Source organism: Palaemon carinicauda, chromosome 34, assembly GCF_036898095.1.
Source record: "Palaemon carinicauda isolate YSFRI2023 chromosome 34, ASM3689809v2, whole genome shotgun sequence".
NCBI classification, from domain to species: Eukaryota; Metazoa; Arthropoda; class Malacostraca; order Decapoda; family Palaemonidae; genus Palaemon; species Palaemon carinicauda.
In genome coordinates this window covers 76,881,549-76,902,824 of record NC_090758.1, presented here as the reverse complement: position 1 = coordinate 76,902,824, position 21,276 = coordinate 76,881,549, and the positions used below count along the sequence as shown (strand labels likewise).

At 40.0% G+C, this 21,276-nt stretch overlaps 1 long non-coding RNA gene across 2 annotated transcripts; it reads left to right on the top strand.

The window, feature by feature from the left end:
• The first annotated feature begins 1,074 nt into the window (after positions 1-1,074).
• LOC137626480 (uncharacterized) lies at positions 1,075-20,827 on the top strand. Of its 2 annotated transcripts, none has more exons than XR_011041039.1 (4): positions 1,075-1,093; positions 17,740-17,876; positions 18,626-18,771; positions 20,256-20,827. It is a non-coding gene; the product is annotated as an uncharacterized lncRNA (long non-coding RNA). The 2 variants fall into 2 exon arrangements; XR_011041038.1 differs by having other exon boundaries at positions 1,079-1,093; positions 17,575-17,876.
• The last annotated feature ends 449 nt before the right edge of the window (positions 20,828-21,276 follow it).

Here is a 21,276-nt window from a genome sequence, read left to right as displayed (position 1 = left end):
CAAGGCTGTTCTAGGTTAAGACCTACTCACCACATAGCACCACTCAATCGGCATAATTATTTTGTTTTTATATGCAAACCAGGCCCTAGCCTTAAACCGGAATGGAATCCGGCGATGCGGTCCGCAACGTGGAACAAAAAGGAGGCGGAGGCATTTAATCGGTGCGGTCTCGTCCAGGATGGTTGTCTAGATCCTGGGGTAAGTGGTAGCTGCTAAGGTTAAAGATAACGTCTGGGTTTTTGGGCAGTTCTTGAAATAAGTTAGGTCGTGGTTGCTTGTAACTTGCAGAGAAGTAAGAGGAGTGTGCATGGTTATCTACAATGCAGTTGGGAATTTTAAGTGGACCATCTGTTTTTCCTGGTGTGTCAAGCCCCTTAGACAAGTTGTAATCTTAAGGTCATCAACTTGGTTTGCTTATGTAGGGGTGTTGACTTGGTAATAGGAAATTAATTTAAAGGTAGTTATTCGGTACGAGAAAGCCAAACCTTATCCAGGCTATAGATACTTAGGTGGACCATCTGTTTTTCCTGGTGTGTCAAGCCCCTTAGACAAGTTGTAATCTTAAGGTCATCAACTTGGTTTGCTTATGTAGGGGTGTTGACTTGGTAATAGGAAATTAATTTAAAGGTAGTTATTCGGTACGAGAAAGCCAAACCTTATCCAGGCTATAGATACTTAGGTGGACCATCTGTTTTTCCTGGAGTCGAGCCCCTTAGACAAGTTGTAATCTTACGGTCATCAACTTAGTTTGCTTATGTAGGTGTGTTGACTTGGTAATAGGAGGTTAATTTAAAGGTAGTTATTCAGTACGAGAAAGTCAAACCTTATCCAGGCTATAGAATACTTTACTATGTTACAGACTTGGGTTTTGTCTACTTGGTCTGGAAGGAACTTCTGATAAGTCAGTTTTACAGTATTGCTAGAATTGGCAGGACTAAGATTAGAAGGAAGTGTTTTAAGTGTTAAGGTTTTTTTAACCATATTCATTTCCCCCAGGGATCGAATATTTCACTGGCTACGGTCTACGTTATATTGGAGGTTCCCCACGGCTGAAAGTGTACCTGAAGAGGATTGTGGCTGAACGATTGTCTGAGTGAGTCGGCGAAGACTTATTTTTCTGTTGAGTGATTGAGATTAATTGTCACCCGTTAGCAATTATTTCCTTGGCATGTTAGAACATTTCTTCAAAGGTCTTAGAACTGTTTCCCCCGCATTGTCTAGGTGGGGCTTTATACAGTACTTGAAAAAGTAACATGGTAAGGTTTATTGAAGGAAAGAAATTTTATTTGATGTTTAAAGAATTGAGTAATTAAGGTGTCAAGAGGAAATACATACATATACCAAGGTACTTCCCCCATTTTGGGGGGATAAACATCAAATAAATGAAATAAAAAAAGGGGGACGTCTCCTTAAGTTCCTCCCGGCCTGACAAGGAGCTCGGCTGGTACTGCTAGGGTGGCACAGCCCACCCTCCCCCGTTATCCACCATAGATGAAGCTTCATAATGCTGAATCCCCTACTTCTGATCTAATAGAGATACACCAGCCATACTCCTTAGACATAAAGTCTAAAACACATTCTATTTGTCTCTCCGTCACTTTCATTCCCCACAACTCAGATCCATACATCACAGTTGGTACAATCACTCATACAGAACTCATAACATTCATTCCCAACCCTCTATTTTTTACTACTCCCTTAACTGCCCCCCACACTGCATCCTTCACTCAATCTGACGTACATCTGCTTCCACTCCACCATTTGCTGCAAAAACAGACCCCAAGTACTTAAACTGATCCACCTCCTCAAGTAACTCTCCATTCAACATGACATTCAACCTCGCACCACCCTCCCTTCTCGTGCATCTCATAACCTTACTCTTGCCCACATTAACTCGCAACTTCCTTCTCTCACACACTTCCAAATTCTGTCACTAATCGGCCAAGCTTCTCTTCCGCGTCTTCAACCAGTACAGTATTATCCGCAAACAACTGATTTACCTCCCATTCATGGTCATTCTCGTCCAAGCTCTCGAGCATTCACCTCTCACCACTCCATCAACATAGAAGTTAAACAACCACGGTGACATCACTCATCCCTGTCTCTGTCCCACTCACCGGAAACCAATCGCTCACTTCATTTCCTATCCTAACACATGCTTTACTACCTTAGTAGAAACTTTAAACTGCTTGCAACAACCTTTCATCAACTCCATATAACCTCATCACATTCCACATTGCTTCCCTATCTCAACTATCATATGCTTTCTCCAGATCCATAAATGCAGCATACACCTCCTTACCTTTTGCTAAATATTTCTCGCATATCTGCCTAACTGTAAAAATCTGATTCATACAACCCCTACCTCTTCTAAAACCACCCTGTACTTCAAAGATTGCATTCTCTGTTTAATCCTTAATCCTATTAATCTGTACTCTACCATACACTTTACCAACTACTGTACACTCAACAAACTAATACCCCTTGAATTACAACACTCGTGTAAATCTCCCTTACCCTTGTTGTGGTACAATACACTCACAAACCCAATCTACTGGTACCATTGACAACACAATACGCACATTAAACAATCTCGCCAACCATTCAAGTACAGTCACACCCCCTTCCTTTGATCTCGGCTCTCACACCATCCATACCAGATGCTTTTCCTACTCACGTTTCATCTAGTGCTCTCCTCACTTCCTCAATTGTAATCTCTCTCATCCTCATCTCCCGGCACCTCAGCACCTGCAACAGCAATTATATCTGCCTCCCTATTATCCTCAACATTCAGTAAACTTTCAAAATACTCCGTCCACCTTTTCCTTGCCTCCTCCTTTTAACAACCTTCCATTTCCATCTTTCACTGTCTTCAATTCTTGAACCAGCCTTCCTTACTCTTCAATTCTTGAACCAGCCTTCCTTACTCTTCAATTCTTGAACCAGCCTTCCTTACTCTTCAATTCTTGAACCAGCCTTCCTTACTCTTCAATTCTTGAACCAGCCTTCCTTACTCTTCAATTCTTGAACCAGCCTTCCTTACTCTTCAATTCTTGAACCAGCCTTCCTTACTCTTCAATTCTTGAACCAGCCTTCCTTACTCTTCAATTCTTGAACCAGCCTTCCTTACTCTTCAATTCTTGAACCAGCCTTCCTTACTCTTCAATTCTTGAACCAGCCTTCCTTACTCTTCAATTCTTGAACCAGCCTTCCTTACTCCTCAATTCTTGAACCAGCTTTCCTTACTCCTCAATTCTTGAACCAGCTTTCCTTACTCTCTTCACTTCTTTCCAAAACTAATACTTATTCTCTACATATGAATGACCCAATTCCTGACCCCACCTCAGGTCAGCTGCCCTCTGCCTCGCTTACCTTGCGCTTTACTTCCACATTTTTCTCTATCTTTCATACTTCTCTTCACTATTACTCTGCAGCCATTCTTCAAAAGCCCTCTTTTTCTCTTCCACTCTTTCATTCCACCATTCACTGCCCTTCCTCTTGCTGCCTCCAACAACCTTCTTGCCACACACATCACTTGCAATCCCAACAAAATTTTCTTTTACTAACTTACACTCCTCCCCTAAATTACCAGTTTCTCTTACTTACACTTCGTCATATGCCATTTTCAACTTTATATTTAGTTTTTACCCCCGGTTTTATTAGCTCTTCAACCCTCACTAGCTCCCTTTTACATCCACCTACTCTATTCCCCACTCTTGCTAAAACTAGTTTTCCTTCCACCAAAAAATAAGACATACCGTTAGCCATACCCCTAAACACTTGCACGTCTTTCAATCTTCCAAACATTCTTTTAGTTATCAACACACAATCCATTAACGCCCTTTCTACCACTCGTCCATTTGCCACTCTTACCCATGTATACTTTTATCCCTGCCTGTCGTAAGAGGTGACTAAAAGGGACGGGACGAGCGGGCTGGGAACCCCCTCTCCTGTATTATAATCCTGTGAGACATCAAGAGGAAATAGGACTGATAAAATTTCTTGATGGCCCCATACACAAAAACAAATGTTGCAAGTGATGGGGACTACAGACTTAATTTTTGCTGGAGCCACCTAGGTGCGAGTCCAGACAGTAATGTTGCCACACGGAATAGGCCACAAATCCAACAACTTTGTCAGCTCGCCACTCATAATAGAAATGGTACCGATCTTAGAAAAAAAAATATATTGCTGTGTATAAAGATAAATAGTCGTGGAGTATTTAATGTATTCTACTGCTAAATGGGATTGATTTTAATTTCTAAATATTCTTTTTCAACTTGACATAACAATTGAAATGCCAAGAAAGATTAAAATCTGCCAAATATTATATTGGACATAGATTCTGATAAGTACCAATATGTAAGAGTACAAGACAAGATTTTAATTTCTGAATATTCTACTTTCTCAACTTTATTTAAAAATAAATGAAAGGCCAAGAAAAAGATGAAAAACAGGCAAAAATGACATTAGACTTAGATTCTGAATAGTACCAATGTGTAAGAGTACACGAAGATATTGTGATAAATGTAACGGTGGGTCAGGTAAGCTTGCTTGCCATGCCTAGCTTTTACCCGATCCCAACTTCCGGATATACGGTAATTGCCAGTCTCCCTAGTGATTAATTTAAGTTATATACTTGGTGACTGCAATAAATGTCTTAGATGTCTAATTTTGTTTATATTTAATCCTTTTATTGCTAAGTATTAAGGTTCTTGCAATAATTTTTAAAGGTGAAATAGCACATACATATACAAAGGCACTTCCCCCAACTTTGGGGGTTAGCGACATCAAACAAATGAAAATAAAAAGGGGACCTCTCCTCTCTACGTTCCTCCCAGTTAAATTGCACAGTATAATTTAAAGTTCCTCCCTTATTTTTCACTGCAGAATATATTTTGTTGAATTCATAGCATTTGAAATATGGCTGTTTGCTGTAGCCTCGGCAAAATACTAGGCTTTTAGAAGGAAGGATCCAATAGACTTCCAGTTGAGGTTGAAGCGCTTTGCTCTTGACCATCAAGGTAGAATAGTTTGAACGAGTTAGTCCCATCTTTAAATGAACTGGCAAGCCGAATTTGCAAAAGTGGAAACTATCTCCTTTGATTCCGTTCCTTTTCTTGACTTAGGTTCATACCTCAGTCGAACAAAACAATTAGGGAAAGCATCAAAGCTTGGCCAAAATTGAATTTTGTCCAAAGGAACAGCATCCATTTTCTCCAAGATGTAGAGTTTGCCATTTAAAATTGGCATCAGCTCCGCAAACCTCCAGGGATTGGTTTGAGAGCATGCTGCTAGGTCTTGATCCATGGGTCGTTTGAATGACCCTTAGGAAACGACAAGAGAAGCTTTGCGAGGCTCTATCTTGCGTTTTAATTCCTGCTTTTCGTTTTGTTTACGCAAGCTCTCTATTTGATTATTCACTTGGATACATAATTATTCCATTCTATCTGATAGAGGGGCAGAAGACGAAGATGTCGACGTCGATGGCTCTAGAGCCTATGGCAATAAGGCGGAGGAAATTCCGACTCGACATTTTCCTCTTCTACCCTGGGGCACTTTTTGCCCTCCTTCCCAAAGGCTATCTGGCCGTCAGGGGATGTAGTTGGTGCCTGAGGCACCACTATTTCCTTACTTGCTTTCGGAAATAGTAGCTTACGCATCCTATCATCAGGTAGGTAAGGTCCCGGAGAGATTTTCTGGAAGCCTCTCACCCAGTTGCGTAATTTGTATTGAGCTGTATCTCTAGTCTCTGTAGACTTGGGATACTCGAAACCTCCGGACATAAATGTCCGACATATATTGCAAACCTGCGGGTTCCAATAATGTAGGGATCCGGAAATAATATTGCAGTGGGCATGAAACCTGCAATTATTTATGACCGTAAGAACACCTACTCTTGGCCTTGCAGGAGACTGCGGCACAAGGTATCTGGAGTTCCTCCTGTAAAGAAAGGAAAACAGAATGAGTATACAAAGGATTATCTCCCTGATAATCAATAGGCAAAGGTCATCTATGACAGAATAGCATAGGATAGTAAGCTACAGAGGGATAGTAGGAGACATACTTGTGTACCCCCTGCAAGAAAATGCTGTTACCTCCCCTTGGTATTAACTATATGGAGATTCCTCTATCAAGGAAATCCAACTAGAAGGGTTCTTACCCCTAGGGGTAGAGAAGTACTAATTCACTGTCCATTTTTATTGTTAATACTGTAGGGTCAGGATTACTGATTCTCAATCAGAATATTGAAGAAACGCTATTCTTTCAATGTAGGAGCGGTACCAGCAGAATGCTCGCATAAGGGTACCCAAGGTATGTTAGAAATTACTACTGTATAATGGTACTGTAGTTTTCTATTTGCAGTATGTCTATATTGCAAATTACTGGTTAATGTACAATTATATATTGTAGTTCAGTCAGTATGCTGCCTTTGACAGCACGGTCCAGCTGGACTAGGAAAAATAGACATATATTTGTGTATCCCACTCAGCCTATTTGCCATAGCCTTCCTTACAATATTAAATTATAGAGTTTCCTGATCAGGGCGACTCGAGGATAAAGGCTCTACCCTTTAAGGGTTAGGATTGTAACACCCCTGCCTTGATGATATTTAACATTGTAGGGTAATCCAAAGACTGATTTCTAATCAGGATATTGAAGAAATTATATTCATTCAATATGGGATTGGGTTCAGCAGATACCTGTGTAGGGATACCCAAGATATATTGGAAATAACTACTAGTATGATATATATAGTAGTTTTCTATCTGCAGTATATTCTATACTGCAGATATACTGGCTACCTGTATAACATACACTGTAGTTCAGCCTGCATGTTGCCGGCATATCCAGCATGCTAGCTAGAGAGAGAGAGAGAGATAGCATGGAGTAAAGGCTACTCCTTACTGTGTATGTATACAGTAATTAAGGATGGAAGAGTCTAATTTTACTGCCTTTCTCCAGAGAGAAGGTTCTAATGGAAGGGGAGAATGTACCATTCAGGCTTCCATCCAGGTACAGTACTATTGCCGATACACTGCCAGCAGGCTAGCCTCTGGCAGTACCAGTACAGTCTGCGTGCTGCCATCTGAGTCAGCACTTATCTGTGCCGGCCTGGCCGGCGGTATTCCGGCAACAGAACCTGTGGTTAGTAGTCCAAGGGAGAACTGAAGAACCTTGGTGACAGAAGGGACTTCCCACTCACCGCCATCATGGTCGCCGGCAACCGCCAGGTGCCAGCCACCGGCAGAGACTATAGTTGCCGATAGATGATGTGGCTACCGGCAGTATGCATTGCCGCCGGCAGTTGAAAGACATGGTTACTGACATTCAACATGGCTGCCGACAGTTGTCATGGCTGCCTGCAGCTAACATAGCCACCGGCAGCCGGACAGAGGTTTAGAGAGGGAGTCTGGCCGGCTCCGGCAACCCATCGGCAACGGTAAGGTTGCAGGATGCCGGCCCAATGAAAGACAATGGCTCGGCCATCTAAAGAGGACAGAGGGGTAGGGAACAGGGTCCTGTATAGCGTGTGAAAGGAACTGGCAAAATTGTCAGCCCTACCACCTCTTTAAAAGAAACTGTTTCAGTATTGGCAGTATCCTAGGCGACAGGAGAGTCTCAGTTCTCCAACCTAGAGACTGCCAATACAGTTAAGGGGATGGTTTGCTACCTCCTCTCAACAAGGGAGAAACAGAGTTCCAGTGTCGCGTCATCCTAGGCAAAAGAAGAATACTACTCTTCAGCCTAGGGGACTGCGGCACAGAACTAGTCTTCTAGTCGTAAGGAGAAGATGGTATCCTACCACTACTTCAAGTGCGGCTAGGGAGGGCTAGCCTCCAATGCCGGCAGCCTAGCCGGCAGGGGAATGATGGTATCCTACAACCCATTCACCCTGCCGGCAGGTCGCCGACACAAGACTAAGTACACTGAGATTCTGACTGAATACCAAAACCTGCTGGTATACCACAACCAGCGATTAAGGGAAGAGACGGGAAAAACCCTAGGCTAGTCATGTCTGAATAAAATTCATGGCACAACCACTAGGGTTGTAGCCTGAAGCTACACTCAGAGGGGAAAAGAGATTACACCCTTAAATCTCCATGGAGACGTGTAATGTTTCATATAATTCTAGGAGGTATCAGTCTCCACTTGAATTGAAAAACAATACACGAGGGTAACCGGGGAAATGTCTGAACGTATAATAAAACGCCTAGGTTAGGTTACCTAGGTGAGTCGAGATCTCGGTTACCTAAATCACCGAAACTCTAACCATACGATCAACATGGAAAGGAAAATTATGCACATTATCAATATCTTTACAAGTATAATTGCCTAAATAGCTAAATAAAATAATTAATTAATGCTATTTAAAACTGGAAAGTCGTTCTGCTAACTAAATAACACATGCCTAACGAACAACGGCGCCCAGGGCGCCTCCAGTAACAGGCCTAGCTCTTAGGCACAATAAATTACTCTAATTTCATTGTGAAACAGGAGCTAAAATATACTCATTGTAAAGACCTGATACTCAACTTTCCAGAGACGGAAGAAGATGGAGAAAGCATAATTATAATCCTTGCAAAACGATCAAAGTTAGATCAACAGGGAATTCCACCCAGCGAAATCACTACAAAATAAGGAATGTCCGCCATCGTGGAGGTGGCGCTGTTGTCATACTCAATAGTAGTACGAGAAGGGGGGGGTAACCTTGATACGGCTCCCCTTCTATTCTGCCACACCTCCTCGAAGTGTAAACGCTATTAGGGGTGCAGATTGCTATGTGGCGTGTCAAGAATACGTCCTCTGATATTATGCGATATCCTTGAGAGAAAATTTAAGGATATTCGTGCCAGGAGTTAGAATTCTGGATACCTAAAGGTAAAATTCTCTGGGAATATCACTGTAGTACATAAATCCCTTAGGAAGCTACTTTAAGGAACTTCCATCAGGACGACATGGCTTGAGCCCAAAAATATACTTATTATTTTTACTTGCTAATTACCGCCCTCTTAGGGTAAGCCGGATGCCATAAGCTCAGGGTTCCAACATGAGAAAAAGCCCATTGAAGAAAGGTAACAAGTTTAATAATGTGCTTCAGCGTACCCACGAGCAAGAAAACTATAACAAGACAATGGAAGAAGATTGGTACAGAGGCTCTGACACTACTTACGACTAGAGAACAGTTATTTAATTTTGGATTGAACTTAGCTGGAAGACCTGCTTATGTTGCATAGGATTAAATTCCCTACGAACACTGTTTGTATATATATTATATATACAAAGGCATCTCCCCAATTTTGGGGGGGTAGCCAACATCAAACAAATGAAAAAAAAGGGGGACATATCCTCTCTACCTTCCTCCCAGCCTGACAAGGGATTCAACCGAGTTCGGCTGGTACTGCTAGGGTGCCACAGCCACAGCCCCAGCTGTTTGTACCGTCCAAGTGATGACAGTTGAGCAGCAAGAGCTGGGTGACGGCAGCAAGATGGATTGCTGTAAGAGTGACAAGAAAATGGAGTTGCACGGAAATATAAAATTCTCTTGTATTATTATGTGCTAGAAAAAGACAAGTTAGTACAAAGCGGATGCAAAGGCAAGAAAATTTTTCAAGTTACAATATACTGCAGGAGTTGTAAAGTGAATCTGAACAAGATTTCAAAAATTACTGAGAATGAATCCACATAAATTTTACAATCTTGTCTCGAAACTGGAACTTACAATCATCAAACAGAATATGTATAACGAGAAGTTTGTGTTGAAGCCGTGTTACAAGTAACATTACGAAATCTGTCAACAGAATGTTACTACAGACCTTAGATACACATTACAACAAGGATTTCCAAGCAAAGATAGCATAAGATTATACCCAAAACTTGCAGAGAACTATAGAGTCTTAAAAGAAGAAATTTCTTCGACTTGCTATTTTGAGATATTTTTCGTCTATTAATGTGGAGAAATGCTGCTTTTTGCTTCACATTTTCTTCAGTAACATTTGATATTAAGGTCCTGAGTTATTTTAGAGATTGCTGCAACTCTTGCATCATGATCTGAACATTGGCCCTTGCATTACAATGACTGATAGGGTGATGTTTACACAACTTTTTAAAGTTACCTTGCAAGACCAATAAAACTTTGACATTTATACTTTACAGTAGATGTTATGGAAATGTCATATCGTATTGGCATTTGTGAAAAACGCAACTTCGTAGTCAGGTAATGACACCTCCCATGTCTTAACCATCGACGAGCATAGCTCTCGTTACTTCGGTAATCGTACGAAAAAACCTATACAAAACTTTGCTCTCTGCTTCTACGAGTCAACTTCACCTAAAACAAAGCTTTATCCTATAGCAACGTTTTATCAAAGAAGCCATGTTAACCCTCTTGTGATAGCTGTCAGGCTCATGACTTGACAATGTAACTGAAGCCCATTTTACACGAGGAACAAGTGCTGGACCGGTACTCTTTAAGTTGCTCGCAGTTCTCTTACTTTGGAACAGTGTTACCGCATCAAACAGCCCAAGGCAGGCGAACATATAACTTGGACCAGATGCCTGGCAAATTGGAGTGTGTTGTGCCTGGCAGTGTTGTTCGTAGTCAGGTGTCCATCCGGGGCCTCAATGGCGGGCACTTCGCTGGTTTGCCCTTGGATTTCTCGTATATGACATCATATGTAATCGCGATTGGCACCCATACCACAAAACTGGTAAGTGCCTGGCCGCCATGCATTTGCCCCTATTGTGGAAGGGGCTTAAGGAATAAAGACAGACACTGAAAATTGCAGTTGAAAGCTAATGGATTTTTTACATACTACTAAAGGTTTGTGAAAATTACATGTCTGTGTACCATTCGTGGTTTTGTATGCACTGTCAATTACAAAAATCTCACTCAAGCCTTTGTTGCAGAGGGTGAGCGAGGTGTAGGAAGTTCCCGAAAGGGGGAGCACCTTGTCAGTCCCCACTCTAACTAGTAAATTTTGATGGAGTATGTCAAGTTACAGAAGACCATATTCAGCACTGTACCAAACAAGTGCCTTAAGTCCAAGCTTTGCTGAATGCCCTCCTGGATGTGCTTGTGGATCCATCTAGGAAGTTAAAGTGTATAAAGGTAGTCTCATTGTTAAACCAAGGAGTGTAAGTTGATGGTGGGTTGTACTCTACTGAGAAGATTGATGGGACTATTTTCAGGAGGAAAAGGAACGGTATTTTCAGTATGAGGACGGACATTAGATACACGCTATATTAGTATAGTTCGTGATGTCTGAATAGAACCCTTACATAGTCTCAGCCAACCAGAAGTGTTAACTGATGCCTTGTATGATCTGCTAGTGTTGGGAGACCAACTAGGTTAAAAGATGAAGATTCTTCCAAAAGCCTTTTCTCTCTTAGCAAGGGGCATAAGGGAAGGTGGAGGAAACCTCAGTCCAGCCAGTAGCCTGTGATCCAGGCCATGCCACTTGTAGAGGATTTTCTTATTTCAACTCTGAACTGGACGGAGACATATCCAATGCTTGATTCTACTGGCAAGATGAGGGGGAGTAGATTCCATCAAGGTAATCTAGCGTTACCTCCGATGTGAGCCAGCCCCTCTCAATTCCTGAAGGACTGGATCAGGGAGTCCTAAGGCTTGGTGGAAGGGCTATCATCTACCGTTGTTTCTCCTCCCTCGGCTATTACTTCAACCAGTTGATCTACAACCATACAAGGGCATCGTCAGTAGTTCCTGACATTTATACCAAAAATTAGTTACTTTCCAAGACTGCAGTGGAACAAGCTAGTCCTTCCTGTATAGAAATATTTACTGCAGTGGAACAAGCTAGTCCTTCCTGTATAGAAATATTTACTGCAGTGGAACAAGCTAGTCCTTCCTGTATAGAAATATTTACTGCAGTGGAACAAGCTAGTCCTTCCTGTATAGAAATATTTACTGCAGTGGAACAAGCTAGTCCTTCCTGTATAGAAATATTTACTGCAGTGGAACAAGCTAGTCCCTCCTGTATAGAAATATTTACTGCAGTGGAACAAGCTAGTCCTTCCTGTATAGAAATATTTACTGCAGTGGAACAAGCTAGTCCTTCCTGTATAGAAATATTTACTGCAGTGGAACAAGCTAGTCCTTCCTGTATAGAAATATTTACTGCAGTGGAACAAGCTAGTCCCTCCTGTATAGAAATATTTACTGCAGTGGAACAAGCTAGTCCTTCCTGTATAGAAATATTTACTGCAGTGGAACAAGCTAGTCCTTCCTGTATAGAAATATTTACTGCAGTGGAACAAGCTAGTCCTTCCTGTATAGAAATATTTACTGCAGTGGAACAAGCTAGTCCCTCCTGTATAGAAATATTTACTGCAGTGGAACAAGCTAGTCCTTCCTGTATAGAAATATTTACTGCAGTGGAACAAGCTAGTCCTTCCTGTATAGAAATATTTACTGCAGTGGAACAAGCTAGTCCCTCCTGTATAGAAATATTTACTGCAATGGAACAAGCTAGTCCCTCCTGTATAGAAATATTTACTGGTGGTTGCATATTATATGGTGGAATTAACCGTTTATTTATCTGTGGTGATTGTTCTTTGGTTATACAGCAGAGTGGACTGTCATGGCCAAATCTCCCGAGACGGCTTCTACCTTACCTGGAAGTAATTTTATCATGTGATTTGATGGCATATGCTAATGCCTATTTCATCCTGTTCAAGGAATTTATGATTGGCTTGGGATAATCGTGTAAAAGTTACTTTTCCATATCTGCTGGGTCTTGATTTGCGTAGGTATCTCGAATTCAATGATGAATTTGTTACGAGTCTTATTAGCTAGACATGATCTCATTGCATAAGGAGCTAGTCGTGGTCCTCATACAAATGTGAAAGAACTTAGATTAGTGTTGATGTTATCTATTTGTAACGTCTGCCTGGTGATTATCAGACTGGGGTTCGAGTCCCGCTCAAACTAGTTAGTTCCTTTAGTGTCTGGAACCTTATCATCCTTGTGAGCTAAAGATGGGGATTTTGGGGAGAGCCTATAAGTCTAGCTGCTGACTCATCTGCAGCCATTGCCTGGCTCTCCCTGGTCCTAGCTTGGGTAGAGAGGGGCTTGGGTGCTGATCATATGTTTATATGATTGATCTCTAGGGCATTGTCTTGTTTGCTAGGACAGTGTGACTGTCCCTTGCCTCTGCCATTCGTGCGTGGCCTTTACACCATTAAATGGTAAGCATGGTCTTCTCCAATATTTGCCAGCAATAAAATGTATGAGAAAATGAGTCCTTCCATTGATCATTGTCCATCAGTTTCTCTTAAAATTTAATACATACATACATACATACATATACCAAAGGCACTTCCCCAATTTGGTGGGTAGCCGACATCAACAAAGAAACAAAACAAAAAGGGGACCTCTACTCTCTACGTTCCTTCAGCCTAACAAGGGACTCAACAGAGTTCAGCTGGTACTGCTAGGGTGTCACAGCCCACCCTCCCACATTATCCACCACAGATGAAGCTTCATAATGCTGAATCCCCTATGGCTGCTACAGCAGTTTTATTTTCCCTGTTAAGGGTAAGTCACTTAATGTACTCACGGATGCCTTTTAAAGAGAAATTATATCAGTGTAAAGCAGATTTTCCTTTCGTTGGTATTATGTTTCCATAAAGACTCTAGCCCGTCAAAGACGAGGCCTTTGTAATCGAAGTGATGGAGACCTGAAGCCTTAATGTGGATCCTACCAATGTCATTGGCTCTTATAATAATATTCAAATATAATAGCTGTTATAACTCTTAATGCTTGTTTGATTATTGAGTAACTTCATGCATCTCTTATGTGAAGTTAGTCATATTAGGGAGTTATAACCTGAATTTACATATCTTTGATAAAGTAATTATTTGTAAAATAACCGAGTTACTAAGTGAACCCTTGGGTTCTAGTGTGCTGAGCCTAAATTTCATTTAGTTTGTACTTTGATTACCCCACATTAAATGTGACACGGGCTCTTGCATTGGAAGCACATAAACCTAAGTCTCATAATCAATTCGTCCCCTAGCTTTTCTAATGTACCCTTGTTCTTGTATTCTTTATGCCATTTTGCTGTACATCTACCTAAATTAGAGTTATCTAACTTGAGGGTTCACTCGAGCACACTATTCTATCTAGTTTCTCTTCCTCTTGTTTTGTTAAAGTTTTTATAGTGTATGTTGGAGATAGTTATTTTAATATTGTTAACTCTTCTTAAAATATTTTATATTCCTTTCTTCCTTTCCTCACCAGGCTATTTTCTCTGTTGGGGCCCTGGGGCTTACAGCATCCTGAACTAGGGTTGTAGCTTAGCAGATAATAATAATAATAATACAGCCGTGGGGTTTTTCCTGTAGCAACAACCATTCTGGCAAGGGTATGAAAGTAGGACACTTGTCCGAACTAAATTACAGCCCAGACCTATATAGTTACAAGGTATTTTAACTATTATCGTAGATGAAAACTGCCATGAAGATTTCTTGTTTATTAGTGAGAGCACCGAAAGGTAATGGGATATGTAACGGCTCCTCACTTATCCTTCCCCTTAGTGGATTAGACTGGGTAAAGTCTATTGGGGGTGCAGATACCTATGGTTATCTTCAAATACGACCCTGATTATACACGATATCTACGGATAGTCGTTCCGGGGGTTGGAACCCTGTGATACCTGACGGTAATTCTCTGGTAATATCACTCGCAGAAATATTATACAGTAGGAAGCAGCCAAAGGAAACTTCCATCAGGACAACATGGCTATCTCACCCAAAAAATAGATTTTTCCTATGTCAAAATCCCTTTAGTAAGTGGTTTAGCCATACCACTGAGTCAAGTTATTATTATTATTATTATTATTATTATTATTATTATTATTATTATTACTTCCTCTAGGTAAGCTGCAACCCTAGTTAGAAAAGCAGCATGCTATAAGCCCAAGGGCTCCAAAAGGGAAAATAGCATTAGACTTGGCTAGTTCTGGCCACAAAGATTTGCTGTTAGTTGAAATATCTGACCTAGAGGGACTTATTATTATTATTATTATTATTATTATTATTATTATTATTATTATTACTTACTAAGCTACAACCCTAGTTGGAAAAGCAGGAGGCTATGAGCCCAGGGGCTCCAACAGGGAAAATAGACCAGTGAGGAAAGGAAAAAAGGAAAAACAAAATATTTTACGAAGAGTAACATCAAAATAAATATTGCCTATATAAACTATATAAACTTCAACAAAACAAGAGGAAGAGAAATTAGATAGAATAATGTGCCCGAGTGTACCCTCAAGCAAGAGAACTCTAACCCAAGAAAGTGGAAGACCATGGTACAGAGGCTATGACACTACCAAAGACTAGAGAATAATGGTTTGATTTTGGAATGTCCTTCTCCTAGAAGAGCTGCTTACCATAGCTAAAGAGTCTCTTTTACCCTTACAAAGAGGAAAGTGGCCACTGAACAATTACAGTGCAGTAGTTAACCCCTTGGGTTAAGAAGAATTATTTGGTAATCTCAGTGTTGTCAGGTGTATGAGGACAGAGGATGTAAAGAATAGGCCAGACTATTCGGTGTATGTGTAGGCAAGGGGAAAATGAACTGTCAAAAGATGCCATAACTCTAGTGGTAGTATCTCAATGGGTGGCTGGTGCCTTGGGCAACCTACTACCTATTGTAGAAGCTACTTGGGCTGTGACTTTTAAGCCATTTCATTTTCTCCATCGTGTTGTCCAATCTCATTTTAACTACAGTGATTATTTCATAGTCCTGAGTCATATGGAAAAAATTCTGTAAGTCCAAATATCAAAATAAATAGGAAACAATAAAATATAGTAAATAGTCTTAAAATTTTGAAGCGCAAACTTCAATCCAATCAGTAATTCGAAGTCGAAAAATCTTACGGGAACAGAATACAAAATTATGAACAAAGAAAATAACAACTCTCAGTCTTGCATTGAAATCCATGTTGAATTTGTCTTAGAATTTGTAACTAGTTTATACAAGCCAATCTGGTTATTATTACATAGCATAGAATACCTGATTAGGTGACATGTGAAAACAAGATTTTTGGATTTCCCGATGTTTACTCTCTGTTCCTTCAGCTGCTTAGTCATTCCAGCAGTGCCTTCGGGACTTATAGGGAGAGAGAGAGAGAGAGAGAGAGAGAGAGAGAGAGAGAGAGAGAGAGAGAGAGTGGGGGTCATAGGAGTGAGTTACACAACACAATTTCTGCTCTGAACGAGTTTCGACTGACTAGGCGAAGACATTATCGCCTTATTTCTTGCCCTTTGCATAATGTATTGTTAGGCTGGAGAAGGGTTGCATCATTTTGCCTGACGAGAATGTTTGAGACGGGAGATGATGATAAAAACAGTAAATGAAGAGGAAACAAATTAATATCATATAGTTGAACTTCACTGTCACAGATATCACTATTAAGGTTTTCAGCTGCCGATATGGTAATGTCCCTGAATGGTGAACACCAGACTGGGGTTCAAGTCCCGCTCAAACTCGTTAATTTCTTTGGTCGCTGCAACCTCACCATCCTTGTGAGCTAAGGATGAGGGGTTTAGGGGGAGCCTATAGGTCTATCTGCCGAATCATCAGCAGCCATTGCCTGGCCCTCCTTGGTCCCAGCTTGGGTGGAGAGATGGGGCTTGGGCATTGATCATATGTACATATATATGGGGAGTCTCTAGGGCATTGTCCTGCTTGATAGGGCAATGTCACTTTCCCTTGCCATTCATGAGCGGCCTTTAAACCTTGCTCAAACTGATTAGACTCCACAAAATCAGTGCCAGGTTTTAGGGCTTAAATACCAACATAATTTAATATATAATAACTTGTTATCAGCAGCTATTGTCTGGTTCTCTCTGGTCCTGAGTGGGTTAAGAGAGGGGTGCTTGGACACTGACCAAGTATTGTGTTCTTGTAATATGCTACATGTCTACAACAACAACAAATTTAGCTATTCCTAGTCCACTGCAGGACAAAGGCCTCAGATAAGTCCTTATTCTTATCTGGGGTTTGGTCTTTTCTGATTAACCACACTGGCCAACTGTGGATTGGTGGTGGTGGAAGACTTGCCTGGGAGTTTGGCCAGTTTTCACCACCACTCCGGCCAACTGCAGATCGGTGGTTGTGGGAGACTTGCCCGATCACTCGAAGCAAACCAACCCAGTATGGTTGGACCTGGTTATTACAGTACAGCTTTGCCGGTCATGGCGATACAGAAACCCTTTCACCACGTTACGGTATTATTATTATTATTATTATTATTACTAGCCAAGCTACAACCCTAGTTGGAAAAGCAAGATGCTATAAGCCCAAGGGCTCCAACAGGGAAAAATAGCCCAGTGAGGAAAGGAAATAAGGAAATAGATAAAAGATAAGAATAAATTAACAATATATCATTCTATGTAACTAGTACTGTACTCAGAATGATTACATATGTACAAGTCTACACGTGTATGTACTGTATAGATTATATAGAATACATTTGAATAAATGCACCGTCTTGTTTTTCTGTGGAAGCGATTCCTCGTAAACACAACCTTTTACTTTTGAGGACTCGAATGATGCAAGACTCGAATAAAGAAATAGAAGATGAAGCCTCATTTGTAAGCATGGGAGGACTGCCTGGTGTCTTTGAGTCATCTTATCAGTAGTCGGGTTAATCCCAGCCGAGATGCGACAGTGTATTTGCATAACACCTTTGCAATACTGATTTCAGGCACTCTCCAAATAAGGGACGGGAGAGGGGTGGCCTAAGTAGAGTATCTGCATGAATTAAGAGACATCTACCTGCCTTCGTTTAGTCAGCTGCTGTGTCCCGGATTTGACAGAACGCTCGGAGCCGTAGATAGTATTGTGAGTACTTATAAAAGTCTCTTGTTTCATGCTAACCAAATTGCTTGACATTATTCGAGTTAATGTTTTGTTCCCCATTCATTTTTATTGCTAGAATTTTTAGTAATCTTTCCGAAATCTAATTTTGCATTTTATATTTTATTATTAAAGATATTTTTTATCCAGTTTCCAAGTGACCTTTCTTTAACAATCATTTTCTAATATTTTTCACTTTTTATAACGTTGCTAAAATTGATTTTTGCCATTTTCTTGTGTTTGCTTATTAGAAATAAGCTTTATTTTCCAAGTTTTTTATTTATTTTCTACAAGAAAGTTTTTTACTTTTTATATTAATGCTAACTTAAGTGATATGTAGATGTTAAGGTGTTAATTTTGGTTTTATTGATGTTTACACTCTCTCTCTCTCTCTCTCTCTCTCTCTCTCTCTCTCTCTCTCTCTCTCTCTCTCTCTCTCTCTCTCTCTCTCTCTCTCTCTCTCTCTCTCTCTCTCTCTCTCATATAGAAAAATCATTTAATTTTCTATAAAGTAAATTAGTCCCTTTGTGAAAAAAATATAAAGAAAAGTAAGATTAAAAAAGCTAATCCAATATCTGTATTTTATGTATATATGTTTATTTTTCTCAGAACACCTTATTATTTTCCATTTTGTCTATCAAATTACTTAAACTATTTAGAAAAAAATAATGATTCATTATGGAACATTTTAGAAAAATCAATTTTTTATTTATAACGTTTAACCTTGAACACAGGCGCCTGAAGATATCACCCCCACACTACATTATGAAGCTGGCCCTCATCACAGTGACGCTGGTGGCCTTAATGACCTTTGATCAGGCCATGGCCCTATCCACGACAGAACGTAATGTTCAGACCACCACGGAAGAGATCGAGAACTGTGAGTAAAGATTTACATAATTGGTTTGAGTTTGATTGTCAGTCAATTTGGTGTCTAAATTATAGTGGTTATTGCATGTGCAATTATATCTTAACGGTTGTGTGAAAACGATGGTTGACGATACCCTTAAAATTGTCAAACTATAGTCAGTTCTTTTTAGTGAGGCAGATTTGCACGGACTCGCAGGGTTGCCCATTTAGCTCGGAAAAGTTTCCTGATCGCTGATTGGTTGGACAAGATAATTCTAACCAATCAGATAGCAGGAAACTTTTCCGAGCTAAATAGGCACCGCTGTGAGTCGGTGCAAATGTGCCTCATTAAAAAAAATTGAGTATAGTTACTTATCATAAGCACAGGATGTTAAAAGATCTAGGGAAAAAATTAAAAACTTCAGAAAAATATGAAATTAGATATTATCATTATTATTATTATTATTATTATTATTAAATGCTAAGCTACAACCCTAGTTGGAAAAGCAGGATGCTACAAGCCCAGGGGCCCCAACAGGGAAAATAGCCCAGTGAGGAAAGGAAATAAGGAAATAAAGAAAAATAGAACATTTTAGGAATAGTAACAATATCAAAATAAATATTTCCTATTTAAACTATAAAAACTTTAACAGAACAAGAGGAAGAGAAACTAGATATAAAAGTGTGCCCAAGTGTACCCTCAAGCAAGAGAACTCTAACCCAACGCAGTGTAAGACCATGGTACAGAGGCTATGGCACTACCCAAGAATAGAGAACAATGGTTTTATTTTGGAGTGTCCTTCTCCTAGAAGAGCTGCTTACCATAGCTGAAGAGCCTCTTCTACCCTTACCAAGTGGAAAGTAGCCACTGAACATTTACAGTGCAGTAGTTAACCCCTTGGGTGAAGAAGAATTGTCTAGTAATCCCAGTGTTGTCAGGTGTATGAGGACAGGAGAATCTGTAAAGAATAGGCCAGACTATTCGGTGTCTGTGTAGGCAAAGGGAAAGAACCGTAACCAGAGAGAAGGGTCCTATGTAGTACTGTCTGGCCAGTCAAAGGACCCCATAACTCTCTAGCGGTAGTATCTCAACGGGCGGCTGGTGCCCAAGTTGATATATCATTTTTATCTAACAAGATTGAAGTTACCGTATTCATTTGAAAATGAAATACTTCTAACATATTTTAACAGTATGGAAAACAAGATATGGTCCAAGGTGTTTGGGAGTGCACCCCCTTTTTTATCTTTATGTCCAAACTCTTACTTTTACTTGGTAGGGTAACTATTTTTACCCAGTTCCATTTCAGTGTTGAATGGTCTCCCCAGCCCTTGGTACTTTGCTATATGCCCCAAATTTTAAGAGACGTTCTCCTGACTTGTAGGCTTATGATTTGCCGTTTAATAGATAACGTAGATGTTCACATTTGAATAGATAAGGCTCCAAGAGAGGGGAAGAGATATTTCTAAATTACAGGTGTTTGCATCTTTTATAATTTTTTTCATTGTACCCAATAGGTGTTGGACCTGCATGCCCCGTTAAAGACGAGGAGTGCAAGTGCGACGGCATCTGCGAACACGTGGTTTCGGTCGACCCTTGCATCTGCGGGCGTAACTGGAGCTGCCCAGAGCTGACGAAGAGAGTTCCCGATAGTGATGAAGAGGAGTAATTTGTTTCTTTTTGGTGTTCATTAATAATTGGAGTAAATTAGAGACTGGAAGGCTATTGTTTTAGGACAAAAATTTCATTATCAAAAACTTTATATTATTTTGAAGAATTTTGTCATTTTGAGAATTTAATATTGTTTTGAATGTGGATTTTGTTTTCCAAAGAATTTTATCATTTTAAGACCTTGTTCACACTATGATAATATGAAACAGGAAAGTTATTGATTTGAGAGAAAATTTCATCTTTTGGAAGTTTAAGAAAAAGATATTTTATAAAGTATAGATCTTAGTTTTAATAGATGCTATCATCTAAAAATTCTATTTCATGATCTAGAAGATGAAGTAGATAAATTGTTTCAATATATGAAGGCTCTATTAAATTGCTTCAATATATGAAGGCTCTATTAAATTGCTTCAATATATGAAGGCTCTATTTTTCCTAAAAAGAAAAAAAAATTATAGAGGATTTTTTCCTCAAGAGTAGAATTCCTAAAGGAAATTTAAAGAAGAAGAAGAGTTTGTTTACATTCTCAGCTGTCATTTCCAGCAGTGTTGCCGGATATGGGGATTTATCCCTAGATCTGGGGATTTTGGGTGTCTGGCGTGGGATATTCTGTACAAATTTCTATGAAGAAACAAAGATGTGTAAACCTTTATATTGTTGCAATTAGTTTGCTTGCAATTACATGAAGTATAGTTAGCAATTTCTATATTAGTAAGGCCTACATGATCAGAAATGAAATATGTTTCTGGAAATGTGGATTTTTGCGTGGTTTTTTGGGGATTTTTTATCATGAGTTTTGGGGATTTTGTAACTAACCAATATAGCAACAACTGTTTTCACGTGTCAACTTAAAGAAGGAAGAACTGT